Source organism: Balaenoptera acutorostrata, chromosome 2 (assembly GCF_949987535.1).
Source record: "Balaenoptera acutorostrata chromosome 2, mBalAcu1.1, whole genome shotgun sequence".
In the NCBI taxonomy this organism is placed as follows: Eukaryota; Metazoa; Chordata; class Mammalia; order Artiodactyla; family Balaenopteridae; genus Balaenoptera; species Balaenoptera acutorostrata.
The window spans coordinates 166,962,779-166,970,732 of NC_080065.1; positions in this window are offsets into that span (position 1 = coordinate 166,962,779).

Here is a 7,954-nt window from a genome sequence, read left to right on the forward strand (position 1 = left end):
TACTTGAGATTTTTCTTGTTTCTTGAGGTAGGCTTTTATAGCTATACACTTCCCTCTTACAACTGCTTTTGCTGCAACCCATAGGTTTTGGATCATCGTGTTTTCATTGTCATTTGTCTCTAGGTATTTTTTAATTTCCTCTCTGATTTCTTCAGTGATATCTTGGTTATTTAGTAACGTATTGTTTAGCCTCCATGTGTTTGTGTTTTTTACGTTTTTTTCCCTGTAATTCATTTCTAATCTCATAGCGTTGTGGTCGGAAAAGATACCTGATATAATTTCAAATTTCTTAAATTTACTGAGGCTTGATTTGTGACCCAAGATGTGATCTATCCTGGAGAATGTTCCCTGCGCACTTGAGAAGAAAGTGTAATCTGCTGTTTTTGGATGGAATGTCCTGTAAATATTAATTAAATCTATCTGGTCTATTGTGTCATTTAAAGCTTCTGTTTCCTTATTTATTTTCATTTTGGATGATCTGTCCATTGCTGTAAGTGAGGTGTTAGAGTCCCCCACTATTATTGTGTTACTGTTAATTTACTCTTTTAGAGCTGTTAGCAGTTGCCTTATGTATTGAGGTGTTCCTATGTTGGGTGCATATATATTTATAATTGTTATATCTTCTTCTTGGATTGATCCTTTGATCATTATGTAGTGTCCTTCCTTGTCTCTTGTAACATTCTTTATTTTAAAGTCTATTTGATCTGATATGAGTATAGCTATTCCAGCTTTCTTTTGATTTCCATTTGCATGGAATATCTTTTTCCATCCCCTCACTTTCAGTCTGTATGTGTCCCTAGGTCTGAAGTGGGTCTTTTGTAGACAGCATATGTATGGATCTTGTTATTGTATCCATTCAGCAAACCTGTGTCTTTTGGTTGGAGCATTTAATCCCTTCACGTTTAAGGTAATTATCGATATGTATGTTCCTATGACCATTTTCTTAATTGTTTTGGGGTTTTTTTTGTAGATCTTTTTCTTCTCTTGTGTTTCCCACTTAGAGAAGTTCCTTTAGCATCTGTTGTAGAGCTGGTTTGGTGGTGCTGAATTCTCTTAGCTTTTGCTTGTCTGTAAAGCTTTTGATTTCTCCATTGAATCTGAATGAGATCCTTGCTGGGTAGAGTAATCTTGGTTGTAGGTTCTTCCCATTCATCACTTTAAATATATCATGCCACTCCCTTCTGGCTTGTAGTGCTTCTGCTAAGAAATCAGCTGTTAACCATATGGGCGTTCCCTTGTATGTTATTTGTCATTTTTCCCTTGCTGCTTTCAATAATTTGTCTTTAATTTTTGTCAAAATGATTACTATGTGTCTCATCATGTTTCTCCTTGGGTTTATACTGTATGGGACTCACTGCATTTCCTGGACTTGGGTGGCTCTTTCCTTTCCCATGGTAGAGAAGTTTTTGACTATCATCTCTTCAAATATTTTCTCTGGTCCTTTCTCTCTCTCTTCTCCTTCTGGGACCCCTATAATGCAAATGTTGTTGCGTTTAATGTTGTCGTAGAGGTCTCTTAGGCTGTCTTCATTTCTTTTCATTATTTTTTCTTTATTCTGTTCCACAGCAGTGAATTCCACCATTCTGTCTTCCAGGTCACTTATCCGTTCTTCTGCCTCAGTTATTCTGCTATTGATTCCTTTTGGTGTAGTTTTCATCTCAGTTATTGTATTGTTCATCTCTGTTTGTTTGTTCTTTAATTCTTCTAGGTCTTTGTTAAACATTTCTTGCATCTTCTTGATCTTTGCTTCCATTGTTTTTCCGAGGTCCTGGATCATCTTCACTATCATTATTCTGATTTCTTTTTCTGGAAGGTTGCCTATCTCTACTTCATTTAGTTGTTTTTCTGGGGTTTTTTCTTGTTCTTTCATCTGGTACATAGCCCTCTGCCTTTTCATCTTGTCTATCTTTCTGTGAATGTGGTTTTTGTTCACAGGCTGCAGGATTGTAGTTCTTCTTGCTTCTGCTCTCTGCCTTCTGGTGGATGAGGCTATCTAAGAAGCTTGATGGGAGGGACTGGTGGTGGGTAGAGCTGACTGTTGCTCTGGTGGGCAGAGCTCAGTAAAACTTTAATCCACTTGACTGTTGATGGGTGGGGCTGGGTTCCCTCCCTGTTGGTTGTTTGGCCTGAGGCAACCTAACACTGGAGCCTACCTGGGCTCTTTGGTGGGGCTAATGACAGACTCTGGGAGAGCTCACGTCAAGGAGTACTTCCCAGAACTTCTGCTGCCAGTGTCCTTGTCCCCACGGTGAGCCACAGCCCACCCCCTGCCTCTGCAGGAGACCCTCCACACTAGCAGGTATGTCTGGTTCAGTCTCCCCTGGGGTCACTGCTCCTTCCCCTGGGTCCCGATGAGCACACTACTTTGTGTGTGCCCTCCAGGAGTGGAGTTTCTGTTTCTCCCAGTCCTGTTGAAGTCCTGCAACCAATTCCTACTAGCCTGCAAAGTCTGATTCTCTAGGAATTCCTCTTCCTGTTGCCAGACCCCCAGGTTGGGAAGCCTGACGTGGGGCTCAGAACCTTCACTCCAGTGGGTGGACTTCTGTGGTATAAGTGTTCTCCAGTTTTTGAGTCACCCACCCAGCAGTTATGGGATTTGATTTTATTGTGATTGTGCCCCTCCTACAATCTCATTGTGTCTTCTCCTTTGTCTTTGGATGTGGGGTATCTTTTTTGGTGAGTTCCAGTGTCTTCCTGTCGATGATTGTCCGGCAGCTAGTTGTGATTCTGGTGTTCTTGCAAGAGGGAGTGAGAGCCCATCCTTCTACTTCACCATCTTGGTTCCTCCCCTAGGAGTAATTTCTTGAATTAGATTTGCACAGAGGGAGACTAACGAGGTCCGGATTTGAAGAGTTTAGACCCCTGAGGCCTCTTCAAATCCCACAAGGAATTTCTATTTTCTGAAGGCCTTTGTAAATTGGCAGTTTTTTCCCCTAAAGTCTTTTCTTGTCTTCTATCAATAAATCATTGAAAATTTCAGAACAACTTTAGTCATTACTTGTTTGGGAAAACATGGGTCTTGCTTTATCTGTGCTTGATTTGACAGTGGTCATTAGAAGTGAAAAGCTTTGCTCCCATCAGTGAGAGGAGAGCAGGAGAATGGAGCTGCTAGGGAGACACCAGAGACCTTTTCAAATTTAATTCTTGTCATTTCCCATTAAGCATAGTAAATTCAACACATGTATTCACTTTACTCTCTCCCAAAAATCTACTGAAAATGGACTTAACAATAATTTTTTTAAGTTGTAAATCCACAAGGGCAAAGAAAATTGGAGATAAAACAGTGACAAAACATGCCAACAAATTCTTGAAAGATAAAAAGTGGATAGAGGTCTCTTCAATGAACTGATTATACACGTGCAAAAGAATGAAGTTGGACATATACGGACGTGCGCTCACTCCCTCTTGCGAGATCACTGGAATTACAACTAACTGCTGAACATTCATTGACAGGAAGACACTGGAACTCACCAAAAAAGATACCCCACCTCCAAAGACAAAGGAGAAGTTACAATGAGACGGTATGAGGGGCACAATGAGAATAAAATCAAATCCCATAACCACTGGGTGGGTGTCTCATAAACTGGAGAACAATTATAACACTGAAGACCACCCACTGGAGTGAAGTTTCTTAGCCCCACGTCAGGCTTCCCAACCTGGGGGAGGAATTCCCAGAGAATCAGACTTTGAAGGCTAGTGGGATTTGATTGCAGGACTTCAACAGGACTGGGAGAAACAGAGACTCCATTCCAGGAGGGCAAACACAATGTAGTGTGCACATCAGGACCCAGGGTGAAGGAGCAGTGACCCCACAGGAGACTGAACCAGACCTACCTGCTAGTGTTGGAGGGTCTCCTGCAGAGGTGAGGGGTGGCTGTGGCTCACCATGGAGACAAGGACACTGGCTGCAGAAGTTCTGGGAAGTACTCCTTGACATGAGCCCTCCCAGAGTCTGCCATTAGCCTTACCAAAGAGCCTGTAGCCTCCAGTGCTGGGTTGCTTCAGGCAAAACAACCAACAGGGAGGGAACTCAGCCCCACCCATCAGCAAATAAGTGGATTAAAGTTTTACTGAGCTCTGCCCACCAGAGCAACACCCAGCTCTACCCCCCACCAGCCCCTCCCATCAGGAACCTTGCATAAGCCTCTTAGATAGCCTCATCCACCAGAGGGCAGACAGCAGAAACAAGAACTACAATCCTGCAGCGTGTGGAATGAAAACCACATTCACAGAAAGATAGACAAAATGAAAAGACAGAAGACTATGTACCAGATGAAGGAACAAGATAAAACACCAGAAAAACAATTAAATGAAGTGGAGACAGGCAACCTTCCAGAAAAAGAATTCAGAGTGATGATAGTGAAGATAATCCAGGATCTCTGAAAAAGAATGGAGGCAAAGATCAAGAAGATGCAAGAAATGTTTAACAAAGACCTAGAAGAATTAAAGAGCAAACACCTTGAAGAATTAAAGAACAAACAAACAGAGATGAACAATACAATAACTGAAATGAAAAATACCCTAGAAGGAATCAATAGCAGAATAGCTAAGGCAGTAGAATGGATCAGTGACCTGAAAGATAGAATGATGGAATTCACTGCCGCAGAACAGAATAAAGAAAAAAGAATGAAAAGAAATGAAGACAGCCTATGAGACCTCTGGGACAACATTAAGTGCACCAACATTCTCATTATAGGGGTCCCAGAAGGAGAAGAGAGAGGGAAAGGACTGAGAAAATATTTGAAGAAGAGATTATATTTGAAAACTTCCCGAATACGGGAAAGGAAATAACCACCCAAGTCCAGGAAGGGCAGAGAGTCCCAGGGAGGATAAACCCAAGGAGAAACATGCCGAGACACATAGTATTCAAATTGCCAAAAATTAAAGATGAAAAATTATTAAAAGCAACAAGGGAAAAATGACAAATAACATACAAGGGAATTCCCATAAGGTTAAGAGCTGATTTCTCAGCAGAAACTCTACAAGTCAGAAGGGAGTGGCACCATATATTTAAAGTAATGAAAGGGAAGAACCTACAACCAAGATTACTCTACCTGGCAAGGATCTCATTCAGATTTGTTGGAGAAATCAAAAGCTTTACAGACAAGCAAAAGCTAAGAGAATTCAGCAACACCAAACCAGCTCTACAACAAATGCTAAAGAAACTTCTCTAAGTGGGAAACACAAGCGAAGAAAAGGGCCTACAAAAACAAACCCAGAACTTCCCTGGTTGCACAGTTGTTAAGAATCTGCCTGCCAAGGCAGGAGACACGGGTTTGAGCCCTGGTCCAGGAAGATCCCACATGCCACAGAGCAACTAAGCCCATGCACCACAACTACTGAGCCTGCGATCTGGAGCCCCAGCCACAACTACTGAGCCCACTTGCTACAACTACTGAAGCCCATATGCCTAGAGCCCGTGCTCCACAAGAAGAGAAGCCACTGCAATGAGTAGCCTGCTCACTGCAACGAAGTGTAGCCCCCACTCGCCACAACTAGGGAAAGCCCATGCACAGCAATGAAGACCCAACGCAGCCAAAAATGAATAAATAAAATAAATAAATTTATTTTTTAAAAAACCAAAACAATTAAGAAAATGGTAATAGGAACATACATATTGATAATTACCTTAAGTGTGAATGGATTAAATGCTCCAACCAAAAGACACAGGCTCACTGAATGGATACAAAAACAATACCCACTGTCTACAAGAGATCCACTTCAGACCTAGGGACACATACAGACTGAAAGTGAGGGGATGGAAAAAGATTTTCCATGCAAATGGAAACCAAAAGAAAGCTGGAGTAGCTACACTCATATCAAATAAAATAGACTTCAAAATAAAGGATGCTATAAGAGCAATCCAAGAAGAAGATATAACAATTATAAATATATATACACCAACATAGGACCACCTCAATACATACAGCAAATCCTAACAACTATAAAACAGGAAATTGAAAGTAAGACAATAATAGTGGGGGACTTTAAAACCTCACTTACGCCAATGGACAGATCATCCAGACAGAAAATTAATAAGGAAACACAAGCTTTAAATGACACAATAGACGAGATATATTTAATTGATATTTATAGGACATTCCGTCTGTAAACAGCAGACTACACTTTCTTCTCAAGTGCACATGGAACGTTCTCCAGAATAGATCACATCTTGGGTCACAAATCAAGCCTCGGTAAATTTAAGAAAATTGAAATGATATCAAACATCTTTTCCGACCACTACACTATGAGATTAGAAATCAATTACAGGGAAACAACCATAAAAAACACAAACACATGGAGGCTAAACAATACGTTACTGAATAACCAAGAGATCATTGACAAAATCAAGGAGGAAATCAAAAACTACCTAGAGACAAATGACAACAAAAACACGATGACCCAAAACATATGGGATGCAGCAAAAACAATTCTCAGAGGGAAGTTCATAACAATACAATCCTACCTCAAGAAACAAGAAAAATCTCAAATAAACTATCTAAACTTGCACCTAAAGGAACTAGAGGAAGAAGAACAAGCAAATCCCAAAGTTAGTAGAAGGAAAGAAATCATAAAGATCAGAGCAGAAATAAATGAAATAGAAACAAAGAAAACAATAACAAAGATCAATAAAACTAAAAGCTGGTTCTTTGAGAAGATAAATAAAATTGACAAACCTTTAGCCAGACTCATCAAGAAAAGAGGAAAAAAAAAAAAAAAGAAAAGAGGGAGAGGACTCAAATCAATAAAATTAGAAATGAAAAAGGAGAAGTTAAAATGGACACCGCAGAAATACAAAGTATCCTAAGAGACTACTACAAGCAACTCTATGCCAATAAAATGGACAATCTGGAAGAAATGGACAAATTCTTAGAAAAGTATAACCTTCCAAGACTGAACCAGGAAGAAATAGAAAATATGAACAGACCAAACACAAATAATGAAATTGAAACTGCGATGAAAAGCTTCCAATAAACAAAGTCCAGGACCAGATGGCTTCACAGGTGAATTCTATCAAACATTTCAAGAAGAGCTAACACCATCCTTCTCAAACTGTTGCAAAAACTGCAGAGGAAGGAACACTCCCAAACTCATTCTGGAAGGTCACTATCACCCTGATACCAAAACCAAAGATACTACAAAAAAGAAAAAAATTACAGACCAATATCACTGATGAATATAGATGCAAATATCCTCCACAAAATACTAGCAAACAGAATCCACCAACACAGTAAAAGGATCATACACCATGATCAAGTGGGATTTATCCCAGGGATGCAACGATTCTTCAATATATGCAAATCAATCAATGTGATACACCATATTAACAAACTGAAGAATAAAAACCATATGATCATCTCAATAGATGCAGAAAAAGCTTTTGACAAAATTCAACACCAATTTATGATAAAAACTCTCCAGAAAGTGGTCATAGAGGGAAGCTACCTCAACATAATAAAGGCCATATACAACAAACCCACAGCAAAATTTTCATTCTCAATGGTGAAAAACTGAAAACATTTCCTCTAAGATCAGGAACAAGACAAGGATGTCCACTCTTGCCACTATTATTCAACATAGTTTTGGAAGTCCTAGCCACAGCAATCAGAGAAGAAAAAGAAATAAAAGGAATACAAATTGAAAAGAAGAAGTAAAACTGTCACTGTTTGCAGATGACATGATACTATACACAGAGAATCCTAAAGATGCCACGAGAAAACTTCTAGAGCTAATGAATGAATTTGGTAAAGTTGCAGGATACAAAGTTTACTCACAGGAATCTCTTGCATTCCTATACACTAACAGTGAAAGACCAGGAAGAGAAATTAAGGAAACAATCCTATTCACCACTGCAACAAAAAGAATAAAATACCTAGGAATAAACCTACCTAAGGAGGTAAAAGATCTGTACTCAGAAAACTATAAGACACTGATGAAAGAAATCAAAGATGAC